Source organism: Pelodiscus sinensis, chromosome 2, assembly GCF_049634645.1.
Source record: "Pelodiscus sinensis isolate JC-2024 chromosome 2, ASM4963464v1, whole genome shotgun sequence".
Lineage (NCBI taxonomy): Eukaryota > Metazoa > Chordata > Testudines > Trionychidae > Pelodiscus > Pelodiscus sinensis.
The window spans coordinates 65,492,975-65,519,566 of NC_134712.1; the positions used below are offsets into that span (position 1 = coordinate 65,492,975).

At 40.6% G+C, this 26,592-nt stretch overlaps 1 protein-coding gene and 1 long non-coding RNA gene across 7 annotated transcripts in view; one reads left to right on the forward strand and one right to left on the reverse strand.

Moving 5' to 3' along the window:
• RP1 (RP1 axonemal microtubule associated) overlaps positions 1-13,713 on the reverse strand; it is a 334,459-nt gene extending 320,746 nt beyond the window's left edge. For 3 of the 6 annotated variants that reach the window (XM_075920700.1, XM_075920696.1, XM_075920697.1), the window contains exons 1-2: positions 12,169-12,329; positions 10,887-10,959 (exon numbers count right to left, since the gene is read on the reverse strand). The gene's annotated coding sequence lies outside the window, so the exon portion shown is untranslated. Of the gene's footprint in view, positions 1-10,886; positions 11,037-12,168; positions 12,330-13,465 lie in introns of those variants that run through there. The other 3 variants (XM_075920698.1, XM_075920699.1, XM_025183398.2) reach the window with 2 other exon arrangements.
• Position 13,714: 1 nt separating this feature from the next.
• LOC142827066 (uncharacterized) lies at positions 13,715-25,606 on the forward strand. Its single transcript, XR_012901452.1, has 4 exons — positions 13,715-13,878; positions 14,372-14,442; positions 22,472-22,560; positions 25,477-25,606. It is a non-coding gene; the product is annotated as an uncharacterized LOC142827066 (long non-coding RNA).
• Positions 25,607-26,592: the final 986 nt, after the last annotated feature.

Here is a 26,592-nt window from a genome sequence, read left to right on the forward strand (position 1 = left end):
GTGTCATTAAAGGTGGTTTTGGAAAAAAAATTGATAAATTCAACAGAAACAAGTCACCAGGGCCAGATAGCATTCATCCAAGAGTTCTGAAGGAACTCAAATGTGAAATTGCAGAACTACTAATGGTGGTCTGTCACCTATCATTTAAATCAGCTTCCCTACCTAATGACTGGAAGATAGCTAATGTGACACCAATTTTTAAAAGGGCTTCGGAGGTGATTCTAGCAATTACAGGCCAGTAAGCCTGACTTCAGTACTGGACAAACTGATTGAAACAATACTAAGAACAATATTGTCAGATGTATAGATTAATATAATTTGTTGGGGGAAGAGTCAACATGATCTTTATAATGGGAAATCATGCCTCCCCAATCTCCTAGAATTCTTTGGGGGAGAGGGGTTCAACAAGTACAGTAAAACCTGTGTTATCCAGCATGCCTGGGGATTAGGGAGTGCCAATAACCTAAAAATTCTGGTTATCTGAGGGGGGGGCAGGAGCCGGGCAGGGCCTCAGGAGGGACAATGGGAGCTGTGCGGGGGCTGGGATGTGACCTGCTGGAGGGCACCATGAGCTGCGGGGAGGGGCGGGGGGTTGGAAGCTGTGGAGTGGGAAGGCGAGATGGCGGGGACAGCCTGCTGGAGGAGGGCACTGGAGCTGCGGGGGGGCTAGCCTGCTGGGGGAGCCAGGAGCCTTGGTGAGGGGGGAAGCATGAGATGTGGCCTAGTGAGGGAGGGTTGAAGCTGGGGGGGGTGGGACACAGAGATGGTGGGGGCGGTCTGCTGAGGGTGCTAGGAGCCATGGGGGGAGCCGAGATGTTTGCTTCCAGCTGCCGTTCACCACTCTCCCAGATATGTGCTACATGCTAATCTGAAGATCACTTAAAGTGTCAGTTTCTTTCTTTCTTTCCTTCTTTCTTTCTTTCCTTCCTTCTTTCCTTCTTTCCTTCCTTCTTTCTTTCCTTCCTTCTTTCCTTCTTTCCTTCCTTCTCTTTTTTTTTTTTTGCTTTTCCCGGCGTCAAAAATTTTCCAGTTTCTACAGTTTTCTGGATGCTTAAGTTCCAGATAGTGCAAATTTTACTGTATGTAGACAATGGAAATCTAGTGGATATAGTGTATTTAGATTTTCAGAGAGCCTTTGACAAGGTATCTTACCATAGGCACTTAAGCAAAGTAAGCTGCCATAGAATAACAGGAGAGGTCCTCTCATGGATTGATAACATGCTAAAAGACAGGAAAAAAGTGTAGATTTAAATGGACAGTTTTCAGAATGGAGAGAGGTAACTAGTGGTGCCCACCAGGCGCATATTCAATATATTTTCACAAATCATCTGGAAGAAGGGATGAGATGGCAAAATTTGCAAATGATACCAAACTGCTCAAGATAGTCAAGTTCCAAGTAGACTGCAAAAAGCTTTAAACGGATTTCTCAAAACTGAGTGACTGGGCAACAAAATGGCAGATGAAATTCACTGTTGATAAATGCAAAGTAATTCACAATGGAAAATATAATCCCACTTATATGGGCAAATGAAAGCAAATAGAATGTTGGGAATCCTTAAGAAAAAGGACAAATAATAGTGGTCAACGAATATCATGTTGCCTCTATATAAATCCATGGTAGACCTACATCTTGAATACTGCATTGGTCACCCCTTCTCAAAAAAGTTATATTGGAACTGGAAAAGGTTTAGAAAAGGGTAACAAAATTTATTAGGGATATAGAACAGATCCGTATGAGGACAGATGAATAAGACTGGGACCTTTCAGATTGGAAAAGAGATGACTATGAGGGGGAGATTAAACTGAAGTCTATAAAATCATGACTGGTGTGGAGAATGTAGATAAGGAAGTCTTATTTACTCCTTCTCAAAACAGAATAAGTCATAGTCACCAAATCAAATTAATAGGCTCTAGGCTTAAAACAAATAAAAGGAACTATTTCTTCACACTATGCACAGCCAACCCATGGAACTCCTTGCCATAGGATGTTGTGGAACCCAATACTATCACAGGATTTAAAAAAAGAACTTGAAAACTTCAAGTTCATGGAGGATAGGTCCATCAGTGGCTATTAGCCAGGATGGGCAAGGATAGCATCCCTAGCTTCTGTTTGCCAGGAGTTGGAAATGGGCGACAGGGAAGATAGGTCACTTGATGATTACCTGTTCTGTTCATTCCCTCAGAGACACCTGGCACTGGCCACTGTCAGAAGATAGGATATCAGGCTAGACAGATCTGTGGTCTGACCCAGTATGACCATTCTTATATTCTTATCAATTCAACAAAGCCTGTAAGTATGTTTTTAAATCCATCCTTTTTCCGCAAATAACTTATATACTTGCTTAAAGTTAAGCAGGAGCATTAAGTTACAAGAAATTACATCATGGATGAATCAGGACCACAATTAACACTGAACTATTTTTTTAAAAAAACAAATTTTTAAGATGTATACTTGCTCACTATAATACAACTCTTGGAACATTTTAGAGATTTGTTTTATTACAAAACATTCTGGATCTTGCAATGCCAAACCCATTCTCAACCACCTCTACCCACATTACACACCTTGAAATATTTAAATATCATAGTTCTTTTTCAGTCTTTTCTGATTATGTATTTGCTCATATTTGTAATTTTTAGACTGCTAGAACAGCTGTAAATGGGTACTTCTGAAATGTCACATCAAATTATTCATATCACTTAACTTCATCAAGTAAGATATTTATAACTGATGATCATATTTGCTCCGGTGCTAGTGCTGACTAATATTGTCTCCACCCATACGACTCTTAACAGCTCCTCATTCCAGTTTGCTTATGGTGCCAGACTCTTATCTATGAAATAAAACTCATGAATATCTGAACAAAAACTGGAAAAAGATTAGTTCCCTCCCTACTGAGATAAATCACTTCCCAATGTTTTCACTTGCAGACTTAAACATTTTTCATATGGCTTTTACTGTGAATAGATCTGTAAAGGAATGTTAGTCACATCAATTATTAATTGCTATGTGATATGAACTTGAAACTGTGGCTCAGATTTTAGAAGTTCTTGATAGTATTATTTTTTACATACAAGCAGCTACTTAGAAACAAAGATATTTTGAACAATGGCTTATAAATGAAAAGGGGGACCCAGTGTGAATTAGCCTACAGGTAACTGATCTGAAGGGAAACACAACAGAAACATACACTTTTGCAACTGTTAATACCCAAGTTGATAGCATTGTGCAGGACAACTGCTAATATCAGATGTAAATATAGATTTACAGTTCTGCATTGGTAGAAACATTGTGGTACAAGCCTGCTGACCACACAAGCTACTTTAATTGTTTATTATTTATAGGACAGTAGAGACCCCCAAATAAGATCAAGGTCTCTATTGTGTTGGACATGCTACAAACACATGTGAAGATGGGAGGCCCCACCTTTGAACAGTTTACAAGAAGACAAGTAACAGATTAAGAATATTGTCAGATTAAGAATGTTGTTACATTTTCAAAAATGTAATTATAATAAGTGCCAGCCGTCTCCATTTGCTCCCCAGCCTAAACTGTCTGTCTCGGTCACTAATTGGTTGTTATATGTGGACCTTCAGACATCTGAAGAAGAAGAAGGGTAGTGGCTTTTTGGATCAGTGCAGGAGAGATCATTCAATGCAACCATGGCAGCATGGAAGAAAGGTGCCAAGACACTCATGTGAGAAGTTGACACACAGATAAATGAGGCCTGGGTCATTCATATAGTTCAATAAGGGACACAAGTGGATCGAGAGTGGCCACGTGTATGGGCACAAGTGAGCCAGTGGATGACTTCAGAGAGGACTGAGGAAGATCGGATCAGAATCCTAGGCAAGGAAGATGATTTTAGCCGCTATTCTGTGCAGGGACTGGAGGAGGGTAAAAGTTGGTACAACAAGGCTGCAGAGGAGAAGGCAACAGCAGGCAAGAAGGGAGAGAGTAAGCTGTTTGGATAGAAAGAAAAAGACAGACCTTAGCACTGTGTTGGTGGACATGTTGGTGGACGTGGTAGCAGGATAACCTTCTACCAAACTATTCATGGGGTATGGCTCTTTGCAGTCTTTCCCCCAGTTGTGTCTGGTCCTTCAGAAAGCAAAGTATCTGAAGAGCTGTGATATTCACTTGTCTGCTGAAAATTGCATTTTGTATCTGACAAATTATGCATTTACTGACCAGAAGGAAACTCAGCTGCATGGAAGCAACTTGTATATCAGTGCCCAGGGGAAAAGCTACAATGGAATGGTAGCACTCTTGGACAATCTCTGCAGTTGCTCCCTGGCCTCAGGACTGTGAGCTGGATGGATTTTTCTCCTCCAGTCCCACAATGGAGCTATCCATTAGCAATCTGACTCCTAAGGCTGGGCACTAGTTTGAGGTATTACACACAAATATTTGGAGTGTCCTGAGAGGGAGAGTACACAAGCAGGGCTAACAAGCCTATTTGAAGATGAATGAATTCTGTATCCCACAGTTCCAGTAGGTGCATCAGTAATACACAATCAAATGGCAACTTTGGGGAAAGGGATATTGTTTATATTTTTAAGAACATGAAATAAGTTGAGGACATTATTTATTTGGCTTAAATCAGAAGGCGTTTAGTCTGAACAAGAAAGACAAATGCAGACATTTGGTAAGGGATGCATGTAGATTCTTTGATAAAAAATGAGATCTAAAAGTGTTTCAAACAGTTACTCAGTCCAAGGTCATCAGACTTGCTTCTGATCACAAAAGGCAAGTCTGGAACCAAGTTTACTAGCCAACTATTTTCCCCCTACACTGGTTGTTATTTTTGGTCCCAATATTAAACAGTATGCAGACACCTCTCCTGGCAATCTGACCTCAGTTTTTCATTGAAATAATCAGTCTCACTCTCTAGAACTTGCTGCCTAACGAGCTGACACAACAAGGCTAATGCACTTTCAAATCCTGCTTCTGTTAGCTTTGGAAAGATTGAGCGGAAAGCAAAAACTATGCATCACCCACGCTGCTATATGTAACACTGCTTTCAAAAAAAAGGTGATGAGTGACTTATCTGAACGTGGTTAAGACATCTGGCTTAGCGAGCACCCTCCCTTGTAATCAGAGGTCAGAGATTTTTGGCAGAATGAAAAGACATAGAGGACTATATTGTAGTGTTACAATATATAATGCAAATATATGGTTTTGGGCTTGCTAAAGATCTCCTATTAATAAAAAAGACTAATTATAGCAAGATTGTCTGCCAACAACTATCAGGAAAGTTGCCCAGGGGAATTGTGTTACTCATACACTGAAGAGACAAAATGTAACATGTGCAATGTAAAATAGCTTTAACACGTAAGGAGAGCAATATCAGAAACAAGAGTTACCAGACCTGCTTTAACACGTAAGGAGAGCAATATCAGAAACAAGAGTTACCAGACCTTCTTTTTAGAGGAAGTCTAATATGGTCCCCCACATTATCACTTTTGGTTCTCTCTTCTCTTAGCCCATCCTTACCAAAACATCTGCAGCAAATGGGCACAAGGTAGGAAACTCAACAAGGGTCACACCATGGTTTTCTGAAAACTTTCCAGCAAGAGAAGGGATGTGGGTCTAAGAAAAGAGGCCTCCTAACCCTGTAGAGGCTAGTGACACGTAGGCTAGGAACTCCAGTGATTGGAGTCATCCTGGATAGATAGTGCCCATCAAAGTTGTTCCTCTGCCCATCCTCCCCCCAGCCAACATAACTCTACTGGTTGAATTACTATTGAGTAGCATACAGGGAGGGGACCCAGTGGAAAGAATGCCATGCAAAGCACCATTCACCCTGTGACATTGTGCCCCATATTTTATGGAAATATGTTTTTAATATGCATAACTCAAATATGCCTTATGCAAAATATGGCATGTAACCTATCATTCAAGAGTTTGTAATCTGCTGAACGTGTACATTCCAGTTGAGTGCATGTATCATTCCTGTGCTGCATGGGGGGTGTAAAAATAATTCCTTTGAAAATAATTCCATTTTATGACAATCAGAATGAGAAAGTGTTTTCTAACAAATGTCTTACAACAATTTTATTTGTATTTAAAAAGCACTTAGTTCTTTGCTCAGTCTTTTCTTCATGAGGGAAATACTGAGGTCTTCAAAGAAAAACAGGTGACCAATTTGAGATTTGAATTACATTGGTTGAATCAAGCCCTCATCATACTCTTGAGGGAGTGCATGGGTTTGAGGTCATAGTAAATTGCAGAGTAAAGTGAAAAGTTATTGGTGCTCATAATAAATTGCCTCTTCTAACAGCATAAAATAAAATATAAGTTCTCTACTGAATTTTACAAAATGTTCTGTATGAAACTTGGGAACCTAGATCACTGGGTAACAATAGTGCATCCACTGACAGGAGAGACTGTAACAAAAGATGCACAGTAGATACTCATTTAGATTTGGGACCAAGCCATGCTCACGTTGAGAACACCACTGTAGAAGAGAGCTGTCAAAGGAACAAAAAGACAAATCAAAGTTGATCTATTTTAAAGACGTGTGGGCCTGCATATTCAAACAGCTAGAAGAAAAGTACAACATTTTGTACAAATGTCAAACTCCACTGTAGAAATCTGTATTGCAAATCTGCCAGGTTCAGTACCAGAGGAGGAGGCGGGACAAAACCCAATTTCCAGTATTGTTGCATTATCTTTAGTTGCACCAGTCAATGTTTTCTATTACATTTCATAGTATTGCTATTACATTATTTATGAAGCACAGGAGGCATTCGTGACACTAACTTACTAGCTATACTAGCTAATCAAAAAATATGTCCCTGCTCTGAAGAGATAACAATCTAAGTAAAGCAAATAATCAGTAATGACAACATGCAACCCCTGCAGAGGGGGTGAGTGCAGGAGCAGGGAAAGTAAGTATATAAGTATATACAGAGGTCAAGAGACTGGGAGAGACATGCTTCTCTCATGGGAGTATTAATTTTAAAAACTGAAGTTGATGTAATGGGTATAATATCCTCTATAGAGCTGATCCGGAGAATGTTTTACAATAGCTATATTGGGTACCCCTGAACCAGCTCTGCAGTTGCTGCAGCCAATCAGGATAAGGCCATTAGCAGCCCTGGTCCATTCAAGATGCTGAACTATTTCTACCATATAGAAGACTTCAAAAGAATAGCTAGAAACCTCTTGAAAACAAAGCCCAGTTCTACAGTTGTAGTTCAGTCTATACTAGGACAAAATAGATAAGAACGATAGAACTGGGTCCCTCACTCTACTATTTTAATATTCAAACTAAGTTGCAGTTCTAGCGATTTATGTAACTGAACAATACACAATTATCATCAAACAAATCATGCTTGAGTGATCTTTGTAGTACTCTGGATTGCTAAAGGTAATTAGAAGCAATGCAGTGCTGAGTATGTTTCCATGTTCAGTTTACAGTTTCTAAGGATACTGTTTATTTTTCATGGTTTGCTAATAAAAGCAATACCAAGGCAGTAATACACATACAAACACTTGACACATATTGCCATGGTGCAAATGATCAATGAGTTTAACAAGCATTTCAATTCTAGCAAGATATGCATTGTGAAAGAGATAAAAATGTAACTGGACGAGCAATTTAGTTTGCTTTTTGAAACACCTTTGCACAGAATACATAAATTTTACGGAACAAAGTAAAGCAATTAAAGCTATGACTAATGTGTTCTGCTACCATTAGTTTAATTAGCACTTTTTCAGAACAGTACATGGGAATTTAGTTACAACACTACTGTTGATATTAATAATCAACAGTAGGCATAAATTAACCTCAGTACTATTTAGTATATAATAGTCTTCTTTTTCACTATGTAATTTAGGGTGCATCTATACTGCACCCTTACCTTGAAATAGGTTATTTCGAAATAAAGCACTATTCCAAAACATCCCTTAACCCTTGTGGAACAAGGGTTACGGGGACACTGAAACAGTGCGCCCGTTACTTTGAAATCTATTTCAAAGTAATGGGCTGCTTTAAAGACACGGGATAGCTATTTTGGGATACTTCCAGTATCCTGAAGTAGCTCCACAGTGTAGACATAGCCTTAGAGACTCCGCCCCTAATCTAGCTAAGCACTGAAACATGTAAATTTAAGGATGAGAGTGTAGTAAATGGGATCATTAACACAGAAAGTTGTGTGTGTTTTGTTGGACTGAGGCTTTATTGCACTAATTAATACTTGGTATAGTGTAATCAGGAGTGTAACAGTTATCCAAAGCCTACCTATGAGCCATAATCCTAAACTACAACTGACTCTGCCATTCCAGTCCTGAGCAAAGATCTTCATTCCAAATGTTATGCTGTGCACAAGTGTCTGTTAGGGAGTAGGCAGTCACCACCAAACTCATTGTAATGCATGATGTAGATCAGGTGTCCCAAAATGAAAAGTTAGTCATCCTGACCCTTGCATCTCCTTCATTACAACATTCAGTGAGGGGTAGATCCCTAGAAGAACTGTGCTCCTAATATATTACATTGATCAGATTTCCCTTTCAGTCCATTTAAATATAAATCCATCCTTAAAAGTGTTCTAAATTGATTTACTTTGCCAAGCATAATTTCAGCATGGCTCAAAAGCTACAGTTCATAAGTTACTTATCTATTTGTTTTTCTGCAGTGCATTTGCTCAATGACACAGTGTTACCCAAATATATTTGGGCCATAGGCTCACCTATACCCCTGCGAAGGAGACCAAAATGGTGGCATATACATGCAACATAGGTCAGACGACAGCTTGGAGTGGGAAAAGGAGGCACAGTTTGCTCTAACTCACCATGTAGCAAACTAATCTCTGGGCTTGCCTACAGGAGGAAATGGTATTTAGTTAATTAGCTTGGTTTAGAAACGACTTCAGTTAGATAAGTGGTACTGCCGAGGTGGATACTAGTATTTCAGTTTAAGAGCCCCAAATATTGATTTACCATAAAAAAAATCAATTCTCTACTGACTCAAGGTAAATTAAAACATGGCTTTTTAAATAAAATAAAAATGTTTACACAAAAATGATTGCACCTATTTAACTATAGCAGTGAAAGGCAGTGTGGTCCAGTGATTATACCCTGCCGGGGATCTGGAGATTCCACGACTCTCATCTCAGCTGAGTGTCCTAGACCATGTCCCTTTACCTCTATTTCCTTTCTCACACTTTGTTTTCCTTCTCTATTTAGATTTTAAACACTTGTGGGTAAGGACTGTATTTTTCTATGCCTGTTCAATGCCTAATGCAATGGGACCCTAATCTCATTTTGGATTCATAGGCCCCTCTGTCACACAAATTAATACAGCAGTTTATTGAACCAGGTACACTTTCTCATTTCAACACAGCTGGTGTGCTGCAGTGCATGTGGGGCCAGGAGTTGTGACCAGCCAGCAATAGGAAGATGCAGGGAAATATGTCGCTCTGTCCATGACCCCTCCAGAAATCAGCATGTGTAATGCTAGTGAAAGTGGCATAAATTGATGCTGCATGCAATATGAACCCCTTGGAAGGATCTGAGCAGTACAAGCCACGGTGGGATAGCTGCTATCAATAGAGTGACCAAACCACCACAGTGTTGAGCTATTTGCTGAGCCAGGGCTCTGTTGCGTGGATGGCCTGAAATCCGCCTGATTTTTCCTCTGCTGATCTCATCGAAGCTCAGGCTCTGTGCATTCTGCTGGAGCAGCTCAGGCCTCCCACAGGGGACAATGCCATGGAACTAAGTGCTCTTTGGAGATGAATGTTTTGAGATAAACCCTTTCCATCCACACCTGCCTATTCAGGAAGGAGAGGAGACACTTGGAGTTTAGTTAACTCTATAGGTTATGGATATAACACTGTCCATTGCAACTCTCTTCCTATTAACTTACTTTCATCGACAGGAAACATCCATTAAAGTAAACATATGGCAATTTTTCGGCCTTTGTTAGGGACTCCAGCAGTGCCAAAAGAGGTCACATCTCCTGTTCAGCAGTATGTATATTGACCTGCAATGAAGCAGTCCTATCTCAGCCACAAGCCCAGAAGGACAACAGTAGCTGATATGACTACAGAGGACAGGGCAGTCAGGGCCATTTTCAGCACCACTGGTATGACATATGATTTCATCAACTGAATCAAACCAGGGAGAATATCCACAACTCAGACCATGTGTATGTCACTGTCTGATTTTATAGACCGGTTATAATCCCACCGGGTTCAAGCTGTGGATTTGACAACTCTGAAGGTACACTCAATTGCTAGCAAAACTCTATTGACTGCAGTTGAGTTCTGTCATCATAGCACTAGTCACAAGCAGGGAAGAGTTTTAATGTTCATAAATTCAAAATACTTCACCTGGTTTCCAAAGGAAAATGAAGGACCAGATGAGCAGATTTGAGAACTACACAAAGAAGTCCAGAAAACATGTGAAACTTTTCCTTCCTTATCAAAAATATTTCCCTGTTTCTCTGTAGCTGTCAAATTAACGTAAGTCAAAACTTCCACATGTAGTTGCCTAAAGTTAATTACCTAAATAAGAATTCCAGTACCTTATTTGCAGAGATACTGAGCGCTCGTGACTCTCACTGAAGTCAAAGAAAGCTATAGATGCTCAATACATGTGACAGTGATGCTAGCTACTGGGAAAGTACATAAATAGGAGTAACTTTAGCCACATACGTTTGAAAATGTTGGCCTAAATGCTTCCTAAAACTGATGGGAAAAGTGACAAGTAGTACAAAAACTAAAAAGACAAGCAAACATATACATCTGTTACAAATTCTGCTACAGACAAAATCAGCAATACAACATGCATCTATTTAATCCCAGGACAATTTGCTCCTGGAGTATAAAAATTCTATGTAGAATCGTTCAGTAAGAAAATTGTTAAAAGGGTTTACCTCATTCCTCAAGATGCAGTTGAATTTTAATCTTTTACCACCACCAAGGCCTTTGCAATGCTACAGAAAATGGCTGCAAAGAAAAATCAAAATGTTATAGATGCTAGTTTATTAATCTGCTGCTCTAAGTTCACATGTACTTCAACTATGATGGGCCCCACACACACACTCTTGTTGAAAGGGAACATTAATGTTTGTTTTGTATCATTGGCCGAATTACCTATAGCAACAGCAAACACTTTATACAACTCTTAAGCAACAAACTGAACACAGTGGAGCTATTATTTCCTGATAATAATTGCAGTCATTAATCTCACAGTGAAATATGAATGAATTAAGCATATAAAGGACTGCCACTGCATAGTATTTATCCCATATCTTCCCAGAACAAACATTTTTTCCTTCATGATTCAGTCAAATACACTATGTAACTCTTTATATTGAGCCAGGAAGTGCTGTATGAAGGCCTCATCCTGAGAGTTGCTGTGTATTCTCAGTCCCCAATGAAGTCAACAGAAGTTGCAGGAACTCCGTATGTCCTTCTCTCCCTCCCCATTGTTACTTATTAACTATACTCATTGCTAATAAAGTAATGTACATACCCAAACCCCTGCATGAACATTACTTTATGAATCTTCACACTACCTCCTGGAGTTGTTATTGTTAGCCTTGTTCTGAAAATGTGGAAATTGGCAGATATTAAAGTTCCTAGACCAGCAAATCATGATTTTAAGTGTGGGAGTAGTCCCACTGAATACAATTGCACCACTTGTGGTGAAGTAAGACATATGGTCAAGTACTTTGCTGTTTTGAAGCCTACATGACTTGCCCAATGAAGTGGTTATAGAGTCCATGGGATAACAAGGATTAGAATTAGGTCTTAGTTCCAAATCCTCTGTTGAGACCACAGTAACTAATCTTATTATCAAATTATGAAATAATAAAAACTCATTCATTACTCATTCTTACTGAGACACTACATTCAGAAGTACAGTGGTTTAGTAGATTTTTCATTACATTGATTGCGTTACACAGCAATGAATTCATCCCATATACTTTAATATGAAGCATTAGTGACAAAACTAAACCATCAATCCAAGAAATGTGAGGCCTGATTTACTACTGCATTACTCCAGTATAATATTAATGTAACTCCCCTGAAAACAGTACAATTCCACTAGTAGGAAACTGAAGTGAATCAAGCTCATAATATAATTTGGAAGCTTACACATTTAACTTTCATTATTATGTAGGTGGACAAACTCATCATCTTGTAATTTACCTTCAAGAGCAGCAATGTGAAAAACAAAATGAGTAGATGCAGTTACTGATCTCAGTCACTTGTACATGGATCAGTCATGGATGTTTTAAAACACACACACTCAGGTTCCCTGCAACTTTTCTTCTTAGCAACAGGAAAGAAATGAAAAACCCCTATGTGGGACAAAACTGGGTTTAAAAATGAAAAAAAATATTGTAAAATTAATCTCTACAATTACCTTAATCTAGGGCTAAAGTAAATGAATACAAGATGGCTGCCAACAGGCTCTACATTGAAGATTTTCCTATTTAGGGAGGGGAATTTTTTCTTCTTCACAACCTAACCATTTCTAACCCTAGCCATGGAGTGACATTCAGGCTGATATTTCAGCTACAAGGCTAATCAACTGGAGGATCCATGTAATAGCAGATCCACTGATCCTGCCCCAAGCTCTTTCCCTGTTGAGTCACATACAGAACTCCACTCAGAGAGAATTAGGGCATGCAGGAATAAGCACCCCACCTGAGCTCCCCAAATCCCACCTCTCTGTGAGCAAGCACACTGTCTGTAGGACTGATTCAAGCAACGTTGCCAACTCCAGCAATTTTATCATGGATTTCACAACAGCTGATCTTTTTTCTTAAAGACTCAGCTCCTGGAATCAAGTCATTAGGTGAGATTCTCAACTTTCATTTAAAAAAATCAGTTTCTAGTCCTCAAAGTTCCAGAGAGAGGCTTGAAAACATGCACCCAAGAGCACCCTAAAAGGCTCAAAAGATTTTTTTAAAATGCAGTTCTTTTTATTTTTTGCACGGGTCTTTTTAGTGACTTGTGATTTTTGAAAATTTGGTATCGGCAGTGCTGGACCCTCCATGTTAGTGAAGATGGGGGGATAATGTTTGTTCCTATGGGTACTTGAGTTACTGTAATTCTATTCTGGGGTGGGTTACCAGGATGGATTTCCCATTCTGGCTTCCCCATCACAGTTTATCACTAGAATGCTAATAGATTATAAACACTCAAGTACATGCTATTCAGGACTGTATATAAAAGTAATGCTTTCTTTGTGGAAATCTCTAGAGAGTAGAAGATAGCAAAAGAGTCATAATTCTAAAGCGCAGCCACAACAGAAATCTGAGACTTTGGGTTTGTGGGAATATAAATAAATAGAAATGTTCCTTCTACAAAGTAGATGTTGAACAATGTGGCAAAAAGCATTCTGTTCTCGGGCTTTCAGCAGCAAAGCCACAGAGCTTTATTTTTGTGGATTATGGTATCACTAAAAACCCTTCACAAGATCTATGCCTCTCTTACTTACCAATTTATCTGTTATTCATATTAATGGATTTTGAGTGAGGTGAAGGAAGCTTCTGCCAAAGGAAGAACAGTTTTTATGCAGTGAAGGCCAAAAAGAGTTTTATCATATGTTATAAAAAAAAAATAGGTAAGCTTTGAACAAAGTTTCTGTTGCATAGGCCTCTAGTGGTTCTGATGACATCATAAACCACAAGAATCCCTCGAGGATCTTAGAGCCCTACACTGCACAATTCCCTGTCATGTATTTGGTCCATGGAATTCATCTGTTAGATTTTTAGAGGTATACTCTCATTGAACTTCTCCAAAATGCAAGGCCTGAATTAATGCGCTTAGCCCAGAGGAATTCCAAAGTAGTTAGGAGTACTGAATTCCAGGGATTGCTAGCCCTCAGAGCCAAGGAACCTTTCCCCTCTGGTAGGTGGTGGTTTGGCAGCAGCTCTTCTAGTGCAAACGCAGTAGCCATGCTTTTTGTTCAGCAAATGCCCCTCAATGTGCAAAGATCTGTGAAGTGAGGGAGCACACACCTGCAGGGGGATGCCTTAACATGTCTTGGTTTGTCCTTTCTTGGGCCTACTACCTTCCAGACCCTAGCTGCCCACAGGTGAGAGGAGCAGTACTCAGACATTGCACATAACTCTTGCTTCTGTGTAACAGATGCACAGAAACCCTCATGCATGGAGCTGAAAGCACAACCCTTAACGTTTAGTGTTCTTTGCATTAAACAGAATAACCAGAAAGTTTTCATATTACTACTGTTTTAATTATTTTTCCATCAGCAAGTAACTAAAATCAAATGAAAATTCAAATCATGTTGCAGAGATTGCAGACATTGGTAACTTTATTTTCACATTACAAATTAACAAGGGTTCTGAGTATAATCTAACGAACATTCTTCTTTTTAAAAAAGGAAGAAAATCTCATACATCATTATGGCACCAGAATAACATAGAAAAGGCTGTTCTATAATACAATAAAAAGGTTAGTTCACTTATATTTCACCCTTATGCTACCTACAGTACCAGGCAGCAGGTCATGGTTCCTTTGATTCCCACGTGTCGGAACACCATGCACTGCATCGCTGGTGTGAAGGGCCCAGGAGCAGCTCGAGGTGGGCTGCCGGCAGCTGGCGCCCTAAGCGGAATGCGCAATCGGCGCCCCTGCCTCCATAGCCGTCAATGGCATGACGTCATCATTGGGCGCCCCGTTGAACACGGTGCCCTAGACGACTGCCAAGGTTGCCTGCATACGGGCTGCCCCTGGAAGGGCCTCTTTACTTTTAGTTACTTCGAGCAGGACCTGTGGGTCCTACCCATTCCCTCCCATCGATTCTTCTTACTAAGCCCATTTTATAGCAAAGCGAGACTTGGTCGTTCTAATAAGATTTACTAATTGATTATGTATTGTGTAAGATACCTAAAATGTCCAATGCCCTATTTAGGGTACATCCTGCTACTCGGGATGTTGCCTAAATTACGTGTGTAGATGGCAGTTTTATGGCTATATTTGTAACTTTTGCTTATCAAAAACAGAAGTACTAGTGCAAGGTTAGTTGTCATGTGTTTTTGACGTGGTCTCACTGTACCACTTAATCTGCATTGTTATTCAAAACAGTCTTGCCTCTCATAGCTTCTCCTCCCAAACCATACCTGCGTGCATATGGGCACCAGACTTGAGACAGGGCTGAGTCTTACTTTTTAGGGCTCAAAGCAGACATCACCATTTATCCTCAAAGCAGGGTAGTCCAAACTCCCCTACAATAATCTATGTAAAGCTTTTTTGAATTCTACTAATGACTTGTCCTCCATCATATCTTTTGGCCATGGATTTTGTAGGTTAATTATGTATTGAATAAAAAATATATTTGAATACAGTAAAGGGAAGAATGAGAAAAATCCGGCAGAAAAAGGGTTTGGGGTTTTTTAGAATGTTAGAGGAGGGCAGTCACACTCAGGCTTATAATAGAAAACCTTTCACTAAATCACGATGAGGCCCCACAATCCCTCCTTCTCTGGAGTAGGTGGAATCAAGTCATGACAGCTCTCTGACTAACGTCTGAACTAAGATAGAATAGTAGGTCTATTGAATAGGAACTTTTTAGATGTGTCTTTAAATCCAGAGTAAGAGATTTCTTTGGATATCCTGTTTTGGTAATGTGAGGCCCGCTAGGTGTGCTGCCATAAACTTCCTTCGGACCCTTATAAGAAGGCACTTTAAATTAAAATGCCCCGTGCATGGGAAGTGAGAGCAAATCAAACTCAAGTCCCACCTGTGCTTGTCTTGATTCAGGAAAACCACAACTCTCCATCTGAGGTCTGTGTGATATTTTGGATAGCTTTACTCTCAAGCAAGAGCCTCACAGACTTCCTCCTAGGGTCTCTGTGGCTGATCAACATAGGTTTTTCTTCCTTCAGTCAGGAATCACACTACTGTCCCTCTTGAGTTTATACTGGTAATTAGGTCAGCTATAATCCTCACTCAGCTTCTCCAAGCTGTCCTCCTTCCCCTGAACTGGGAGATGTCAAAAGGCAGCCTCGCTTGCTCCCCCCTGTCTTTTTTAGGCTTCTTTTATATCCAGGTCTGGACTGATTTAGCCATACAGTCCCCCTGGCATGTGCCTGCATTAATTTTCATCCCCTCTCCCCAAGTGTGAATGAGTCACAGGTGGGAGTGGACCGATTAGCCCTTAAGGAGTCTGAGCCAAAATAGCATTAAAAAGAAAAACAGTGAAGAGCCCAGTTCATCATTTTGCTAGAGTATAATTGGTACTCAGAGCCAGCACTGTGCAACTTCACACAACAATGAGCTTTTCCTTTTTCCATGCCATACTCTGTATCATTTTAAAGTTTTCTTGTTGGGAATTTACTGTATTTTGTGCTAAAGTGCTGAGTAACTGTGTAACAGCTAAACATGAGGGTTATGGGATGTTGCATATTTTTAAGAAGTGTTTGCCTTCTGTTGTAGAATATTTTATATCTTACATAATTAAAACTAAAACACTCACAAATTTAATTTATTTTGTACCACTTCTGCTGTTTGCTTACTCTCCTGTGTTTTATTCGCTGGGAAAAATAATAATGATAATGAATAATACCTAGCTCAACTAGACTTTCCATCCACAGATCTTTAAATGCTCTGTATAAAATATAGGTATCATGATCCTCATTTGACAGATAGAAAAACAGGCACAGAAAAAGGAAATTTTTTCCCCAGGAGGCTGGTGGCATTGCTGGGAACAGAATCCAAGACTCGTGAATCCCATGCAAATTCTCTGTATCCCTAGGATACAACTGCTCATTAGTTCAGAGTGGAAGCTGACTAATGGGTTTTTATTTAGTTTCTCTCTCTCACTCGGATTCATTATCTCAGTGGTATAGTGTTGGGGTTATAAGCACTATAGAGAATGCAACTTCAAAAATAAAACTAAATTTTAACTAACATTTGTAATCTCATAACTAACATTCACTGCCATTTTTTTTAATTCATGAAAATATCTGTAGGAATTTGTAAATTCTATATTAGGTCTCAACCCTAAAAATACTTACCGCTATGTACACCACTTACATGACATGCATACAGTGAGCAGGGTCAGTAATCCCATTGATTATTACTCAGTCCAGTAAGCACTGCGCCCAGCAATAACTGTTTGCAGGACAAATCCTGTTCTTCTTGAAGTCACTGGTACTAGTTTAAACAACTAGTTTAAACTAGTTTTAATGAACTCTTTAGCAGATGTATGTTATTTCACTAACAGGCAAATTTTAAAGGAACAGTTTAAGGAACTAAGCATGGACAATAGAGCTCTTCAAACTTTGACTTTCCCAAACTCAAGCATTACATGTATAATTCTGAAGGTAAATTATTTCTAATTGTATCTCTTCCCACCTCTTTTTTAAGTGGTTTGTCCTCAAAGTTATGACTTATAAAATTATAAAATATGAAGATTATAGTTTCGCTAAGCTATTTTCAAACTTACAACAAGAAAAAGGCCACTTTTCAAACTTGGGTGGCCAAAGTTAGATACCTAAATCCTAACTGAGACAGATAAATCAATGAATGGCCTGATTTTCTGAAGTACTGTGCATAGGCAGTTCTCACCGAAGTCAGCAGACTGGTGGATTCAACTATAAATGTCAGGTGATATGACTGGAATTGTCTCTGAATAAATTTCGCAAGCTGATAAAAGCAAGGCAGAAGTATCATGAAGAAAAGTACTTTGTCATTGTAAAGATTACTTGATTTTTTTAAAATCTAAACTTGTAAACTGTACAGTTGTTTTTTTGTTTATTTTACAAAGTGTTCTGACTCATTCTGCTGAGTGGGTAGCTACATTTTAAAAAAAGACAGACTGTTTCTCCAATCCTGTAAAAGTACAGCACCAAAAATAAATGTGTTAATTATGTTCAGCTCCATCTCAATAAAACTAAAAAGGGAAAACCAAGACAGGTCGATAAACTCAGATTTTTATAAATCCTGAAAGAAATCTGCCTTCAAAACGTGATCACACCAATGTCACAAACTTTTAAATTCAGGGCTTCATCTTGCACGCATACAAAGATGGCCCTCACACAACATTTTTATATGAACTTTTAATAACTCCTCTCTGCCATCAAAAAGTTTTAAGTGAGTCTGGGCCTATTTCAGCAAATAAGTAGTCTGCCAAAAGTTACATAGACTTCATCATCGATATTAGTATCATCGTTATTTGAAACTGCTTTTCTTCAAGAGCCAAAATGTGGTCTTGAATTCATGGCTTGAGTATGCAGCAACATCAACAGCATCTGAATATGAAGACAACAATTTTATGCATATGACAAATGGCAGCACTAATATAAGCATCATATGTTGACACAGTTCATCCCATGTTTACTTTTCCATTAAGGCAAAATATTCTTCACTACAAACTAAAAACCCCCCACCACTCAGCCTTTTAAAATAAATACAATGTGAAGAGTACACTAATGATTCCTGGGATGACACAGAGTTGTGAGTCACTTTGCTACCATCTTCCCTTAGCAAGAGCTGACCCTTCCCTTGCTTTAACTAACATAGGTCAAACAAGCACCCGCTTCTAGGCCTCAAAGGCCCTGCTGTTAGTCTACAAGTTAAAGATTAGCACTCTGCAACCCTCGTGCCTAGCTGGGCCTCTCCCTGGAGTGTCTAACCCCTGAACCAGCCATTTGCAGTATTCATAGATTTGCTGCTTTCAAAGAATCAGAACAGCTCAGCTTATAGTTCCACCTGAAATCACTGTTCTGCTTCACACACAACACTTAGATATGTTTATGGTCAAAATAAGTGTTAATTAAAAATTATAGCGATTCAAGCTGAAGTACTAGCAACAAATTATTATTCTGCTATATGTTTGAGAGAGTTTGTCTGTCTGTGAGTCTGTTTGTTCAAGACCTCCTTCTAAACAGTAAGAGCCAAGACCACCCAAGTTCAGTGTACAGCTTCCTTTTATCATAACTTAAAGCAAGGTCAGGGTTTGGTTGTGCCAGGAAAATGGGATGTGCCTGGAATGGGATTGTTTCTCAGAAACCATACAGGGAAAAAAAAAGAGACAGAACCACAAAATCAAGTACAGTCCTCAAAACTGACATAATTGAGCAAAGTTGAAGGAGGGCTCAGAGGGGGCAGGAGCTCAGGGTGGGTGTACAGAATTCCATGTCTGCCTGTCAGCTACAGCAACTCTGTTCTGGGTCGGCGGAGGGCTATGTCTCCCTTCAGCTGTGACAGCTCTGTGCTGGGGCCATGGGAGGAGATGTCTCACTGTCCCCCACCCCCCAGCCACAGCAGCTCCATGCAGGAGCTGAGGAAGACAGAAGCTTCCCCCGCCCCCAAGTGCTATGGCATCCACTGAGAGATGCCCCAGAGCTGCTGCAGGTGGTCCTTCTGTGGCTCCCATCCAATCTAACCTGGACCTGTCCCAGCCAGGGGACATGCAATCCTCCCCTGGCTGTGCCCACTGGAGCTGCAGCGGCCAAGGAGAGGAGATTCTCACCTGGCCCCAAGCTGCTGCAGTGAGAGAGGACTGGGGTAGCTCTCTCCCCCTCGGGGCAGCCTGCATACTGAATGCTTCAGCCCTAGCTCACCCCGAGCAATAATTTAAGTGAAGCATGTACATTTTCATTTTATTTAAAAAAAAATAATAATTAACTGACTTATGGACCTGAGCAACGCCGGGTAAATCTTCTAGTACACAATAAAATCATAATATGTATTCTAGAGCCTAGACTTAATTAGAAAGCTTCTCTGATGTATCGTAGAATACTGGCCACTCAAAAATCCCTGCAGCACTTTCCAGCCATATTTGCTGTGTGACCCTCCTTTCACAAGACGAGCACGTTGTCAGCTTGTCTCTTAGGTGACTGATTCAGTATATCCTTATGCCTATCTGTGGCAAAAGTCGGCAAGACCATGAGATGCTTATCAGCCATAAAAGATGTTTTGATTGGTAAGTGGATGCCTCTCTTAGTTAACTAGCTGCTGGAGCATATCTTGGGCATCAGCTGTTACTGCGCCACCTAATTTCTGTTAGAGGTGTGCCTCCCTATTGTCAGAGTAAAAGGTTCCTCTCCTACAATCACTTTTTACTTCTGAATAAATGGGACAGCTGCAGGGAAATCTCAGTCTGAAGGACCCTTTTCGTGTCTCCAGCCTCACTCCAAATCACATACCAACTTCACATCTTTGAGTGACCATGTCCTGCCTGCCTGACATATAGGAAAGTTCCCAGTCAGGATCCAACTATGTGATTCCCATGAGTCTGGCATGGGACTAGACAAGAGATGGGTAAAATATGGCCCACAAGCCGCATTCAGCTCATCAAGCAACAGGATCTGTCCCATAGCCCAGGGAGAGCCTCAGTTAGGCTCTCTCCCTGGCCCTGCATACCACTCAGAGCAGCTGGCTGCAGGAGGCCATGTGTGCTGCTCTGAATGCTGCAAGCCCAGGAGGAGGGGAGAGGCTTCTCACACTGCCTCCCCCAACACAATCTCACAGCTCTCGTTGACCGGTTTCTGGCCAATGGGAGCTGCCTGTTTGCAGAACAGGGAGCACACAAGTACCCTTCTCCCCAGGTTTGCAGCATTCAGAGAAGCACACATGGCCCCTGCAGCCAGCTGCTCTGGCCAAGTGCTCTGAGCAGGGCAGGAAGGAACCTGCTGGGAGACTTGCTGGGAGCCACCCAAATAAGCACCTCCCAGTTAGAGCCTGCCTCTGGCACCCCGGTCCCTCCCACCCCCCATTCTTGGAATGGCCCCCGATCAAAAATTATTGCTCACTCCTAGACTAGACTGTTACAGATGGGAAGTGGCAGTCTTTCTAGGAGATGTTTCAGTAGCCATCAGTAAATAAGGAGCAGCCTCTGCTGCTATGACTAAGGCCAAGTCTACACTAGGGGGGGAAATTGAACTAAGATGTGCCACTCCAGCTATGTGAATAGCATAGCTGGAGTCCATGTACCTTAGCTCGATTTACAGCAGGATCCCCACTGCAGGAGGTCAGCTGGAGAAACTCTCCTGGCAAACCCATGGAGTACCAGGGTTGGTACTTACTAGACCCACTAAATCAAACCCTGGAAGATCTAGTTCCAGACTGTAAATCCCAAGTAAGAATAGACAAGGGCTCACTTCATGAACCTCCACGAGCCACCAGGTAAGAGGGGTCGCTTTCTCTCCTGGACTGCTGATAGAATAATTCAGACTAGACAGCATGAAATGAAATTGCTATTTGCTTTTAAACTAAGGTGTTGGTAATAAAAGAAAATAAGTGATACAGATCAGTGGTTATAAAAAATACATTCCTATTGTGCTCTTCTTGTACATAAACTTTGCTCTAAGTCACGTGATAGATATTTTAGCTTCTTAAATTAAATAAGCAGGAGGAAAGCAGAATCTCCCACCTCACTCATTCCTTCTGGTGCCCACATCCCCTTCTTCTCTATCTTAGCCACCACAGCAAAAATGGCAGCTTCAGGTTCCTTTCCCCATCTAGTTCTCCCAGGCTCAACTTCTTCCATGTGACCCCTTCCACACTCAACTTCACAGCTACTGGCTCTGGTCAGGGCAGACTTATCCAACACCATGCACAACAGCTGACAGAACCATGCCATGTGGTCAGATTCAAAAAGTACCTTAGCAGAGAGAAGCCTTTTTTTCAAGTTAGACAGAAACCATATTATAGAAAGTGTGCCAACAGGTTAAATTTGATTGGCATAACTTTACGCTGGGCATCACACATTCAACATCTACGTTAAACATTGTCATATAATGTCTATGTTGGCACAAAGGCCCAGGCACCTCTTGAGCAATTTGCTCTTACCAAGATGCAATTGCAGTTCATCCTGCTTTCTTTTAACACATAAAACAGAGCCATAAATATTACATGATAGCAAATGCCTGTGCACCCACCACATGCTGGGAGAAAGCAAATTGTTCAAAACTCATCCAGCCTGCAGCCAGGAAATGTAGGAAATGTATTAATTTTATTCCCAAATTCCCTCAGGAGTGATGTCTGCAGACCTTTGATAAAGCCGGTATTCTAGCCTGGCAATCAAACTTTGGAGGCAAGCAACTTGTCTTTTGCCATTGCCAAATTTCACACCCTGTTCTTTCGTGGAGCTGGTTCTGCGATATCATCCAAGCTAACGTCTATCCATTTTAATCAGCCCTTCTCCCTCACTCTCCCAAATAGGGCTTTTCACAACAACCAATGCAGAGTTATTACCAGTTGCTATTTAATCCATTTGAAATTAGCCCCTCCACCTCTTTTCTGTCCACTTTGCTCCATAACTTCCAATAATCTTACCCTGTTCCCAATCTAATTCTTTTTGTGGGGAAAGTGTTACTTTATGTCCTTAGTATTTCTAGGCCTAAAATGCAAATTTGCAAGAAAGAAATTTTAAATTAAACAGAAATTGTAACTTTTATAACATGGCATGCTATTGCTCAGGATGGAGGGAACACTGTTATGCTTATTAACTCAATCATTTCTTGTTTCCCACTAGCGGGACCATGACAGCAACAAAAACCAACCTGAGAAGGCTAAGAAGCAAACATCTCAAACAATCGAATGTTTGACCAAGCTGAGAGCAAGGTAAAAAAAAGACAGAGGGATTTGATTTTGCACATGCAGGAACATGAAAAGAGACTGGTCAGACATTTAGGTTTGAAGAGGAAAAAAATCAAGAGTGGGACAGATTTAGGTAACAGGGCTAAGAATTTTTGAACAGGCATCCTACAAAGAATTAACAATGTGAAATCCAAACCAGATTGCACAGCTATCCCAGTAGCATGTCCCTTGGATGTATTTATGTAACTCCACAGTACAATACCAGGACACAGGACACCACCATGAGGCTGGGGGTCCCCAGTTTCCCCCTGTGCTTTCCCATGGCATTTCATCCCTGCATACGTACAGGAAAATAGAACATGTGTTTCATGTTCCTTTAGTACAGAAATTCTATTTGCCTTTGTTTTAACTGTTACCTTGGTTACATAACGCAGCTGGTCTGCTTGTCTGTGTGACTAATAAAGTTTATATTGACAAATTAACTGCAGAAAGAGTTTGCAGAGGATACAGTATTTTTTCAATACATTCACAAATCATTCCTCATTTTAGCTTATACAAACTACATAAAAATGAAGATTAAAACAGACATACCTGCCACATAAGCAAATGCTATATTTGGCAACAGTGTTATAATTTAATGTTGCCTTCATGCATCCTGCTTCACCCTTCTAGATACTTTCTCAGATTAAGTTATATAAAAGATTCAAAGAAACTTATATCTACTCATGAGGATAAGCCACCTCTAGAGCAAGCAATGATTTTTAATAGCAACAACTACAAACATTTGCTTCTGTCTGCATCTGTATCCTCCATCCCCAATTCCCTTCCTGTGTCTGAGACCATTTCTGATTAGGGAAGCAGGCCCCTGCAGCTGTATATTATAAGTCACAGCCTCAGGTATCACATCTTGTCTGTTCCACTGTATATGATGTGCAACAAGTCCCAATGCCTTCTCATCTGCACCATGTATCAGTGTATTGAAGACCTCCTCCCTGCTTTCACAGATATTTTGACCATGGCACAACCAATATAATTCTTTCCACACGTTGATGCATACGCTGGTGCCATCCATCACTTACTAACAATTCAATTTTCTAGAGCAGCCATTACTTTGCATGCATGCTTCCCAGACTAGCAAACTCTCCTTTAACAATGTACCAAGGAAAGGCTGCCTATTAAATAATGTTCGTTTGCCATGGAGATCAAAAAAGCCTAAAATTCTCTCTAGAACAGTGTTATTTCTGAGCTTCGCAAGCTGCTGCAAGTGTGCCACCTGCTGGACAAAAGGCAGCACTAAGCTTCCTTAACAGGAAACAGATGCAGCGAATATCTGCCATCTACACAATGACCAAAAAATAACAGCAAGGTTTCCCTGTCCTTAGCTGAGCGTGCTAAGTAAATAAATAAAGGTGGAAATACAGCCATTTGATTCCAAGGATACAAAGAGGTCAAGCATTTGTTGTGGAGGTTAGGGAGACCCGTTCTCCCTTTCTAAGAGCTCTTTTAATAAATGATAGCCTGGAATGTTTTGCTCTTACAAAGGACATGGGATTTGCAAAGAAATCTAAATACATGGAGCCAGATCCCTTGAATGCTGTTCAGGAAAGACAATTGCCCTAAGAAGGCAGCCAGGGATTCCCTGAACAAAAAGGGACTTCCCAGGTGACATAAAGCTCTTTTCTTAGACATAGGAGATAGGTGGGAGGCTAAGCCAGAATAGTGTTCCTGTGATCCTGTGATCCTTAGACATCAGAGAAGTCCTCAGCCCAGCCAAACAGTTACCCCATGGCTGCAGAGGGCCTCTTGCTCTTACACTTGCCATTCCAGTCCCACACGGGAGAAGGGCTGCTACCACCTCCAAGGAAATTTGGGGCCCTGCAGATGCTCATAGGGGAAGAAGTGGACCCCATACTTCTGCTTTTACGGCTGTGGGGAGGCCCTCTAGCCACCACTATTCCAAAGACAGAACCATGAGGGGCCTCATCTCATGATATCCTTTCAGCCCCAGATTCTCTCCATACAGCTCTGATAAGAGTTTTAACCTTCCTATCAGTTGCAGTTATTGCTACTGTAAAGCATGTGTCACATGGTGGATAAACAAGTTATTTTACCATCTTATGTATGAAGTGTTGAGCTAACCTAAAATACACTTTATAAAGTCACAAATAAAATTGTAGCCTAGCTCTCAAAAACAAACATGTATTTCATCAATTATGTCTTCCTCTGTTGTTAGGAAAGTGATACTACAATGCTTTTAATTGCCTTCAGACTAATTACTACAAATCAGATTGCATTCTATCTAATATTTAAAGTTGACTTCTTTTGTTAAGATGTGCAGATAAAGCCAGACTCTTTTGCAAAAATAATTCTGCATTCCAGAAAGGGAGAATTCTCATATGAGACAATTATCAAGGCAAACTTATTTGTTGCCATAAAAATCATTGGCAATGTTAAGGTTTGTCTGTTTTTGTTTCACACAAAAACCAAAAACTCTTCCTTGTGCGGAGACCAAATCTAGAAAATTATAACATCAAAGGTTAAAGTTTGACAAACATAGAAGCTACTGAAAATGGCCTTTTACAATAGAAAGATTTAGGCAAACTTAACTATAACTTTTGCTATGTGCTCCAGAGGCAGTGTAAATTGGACAAAGAAACTGATCTCCCAGTCTTTATATAAGCAAAATTCCATTTCAATAAGGACTGCAAAATTGGGACCAAAACAAAACAAAATAACAGCACAAATTAAGTTTTATAATACAACTTTCTACTGTTGTGCCATACTGTGTGTTATTGTTTATAATTAATTCTACATTAAAATTAAAACAAGAAAGTTAAAATTAGAATATCGTTCCTTCTCTCAAAGATCAATTGTTTTGCTTTTTTAAAAACTTCCTGTTTTGCCATATGGTAACTCTTCTTTAACATACTTGATTCACAGAACACACTATTGTTGTTTTACTTTGCTTCACCCCGCAATCAGCAAAAAAATTACTGCACCTGAACAAGACACTAAACCTTCTTTACAGGCAAGTTTTCTCACAGAATAAACTGACATAAGTAGATTGTTTTCTTTTAACCCTGACATTTCCCCCCTACTGATCTATTTTTGAAACAAATTTTATTTTAGGATGTCCTGACTGATACCAAATTGGAAACCATGGTGTGAATTTTATAGAACGCTATTTCCTTTTATAAAGGATGTTCACAGCTAATCTGTCATCTACATGGCAGACAGAGGCCAGAAGGCTAGGAAACCAGGACAGGTGGTCTAACAGAAGCTTGAAATCTGACTTTTCATGGATTTTTGTTTCTTAATTAAATTGTGTATTTCTCAAGAATTAATAAGACTTACCTTATCTCTGTCACACTTAAAATTACTTCATTCTTTAGCATCTGGATCTGTCCTTATTCAGTTTCAGCTAAGTAGAGTGCAGGATACAGTCCTTAAATGTGTACAGTAATTCCTCATTTAAGACTATAGATATGTTTCAGAAAACGATTGTGTTAAGTGAAAACGTGTTATGTGGGGTCAATTTACCCATTAAAAATAATGGAAAAGGTGGGGGTTGCGTTTCAAGCGGTGGTGTCTGTTGGGACTGGGACATAAGGTTGGGGGAGAAAGGGGACTGGGTTACATCAGGGAGGGGAGGTGTTTGACTCTGGGAAAGGGGAGGGGTGAGGAGGGGAGGGGGATTGGGTTGGGAGTATGCCCCTGTGATGGGTCTGCCGAGACCCACACTGCATCTGGCGAGGGAGGGTCGCTGGGGAATGGCACGGCGAGAGGCAACCCTTCTGCTGCTTAGAAGGAAGGCGGGGGAAGCCCCACACAGCTGCCGGCAATGGGCCAGCTGGGGAAACCCAGCCACCAGCCTGCAAGTGGGGGTGGAGGAGAGGGGACAAGGCATCCGGCGAGGGAGAGTCAGCGGAGCACGGCTCAGTGAGCGGCGAACTCTCCGCCACTTTGCAGGGAGGCAGGGGAAGCCCCACACAGCCGCTGGCAACGGGCCGGCTGGGGAAATCGTGTTATTCCGGGGACAGTCTTGTAATTCAAAAA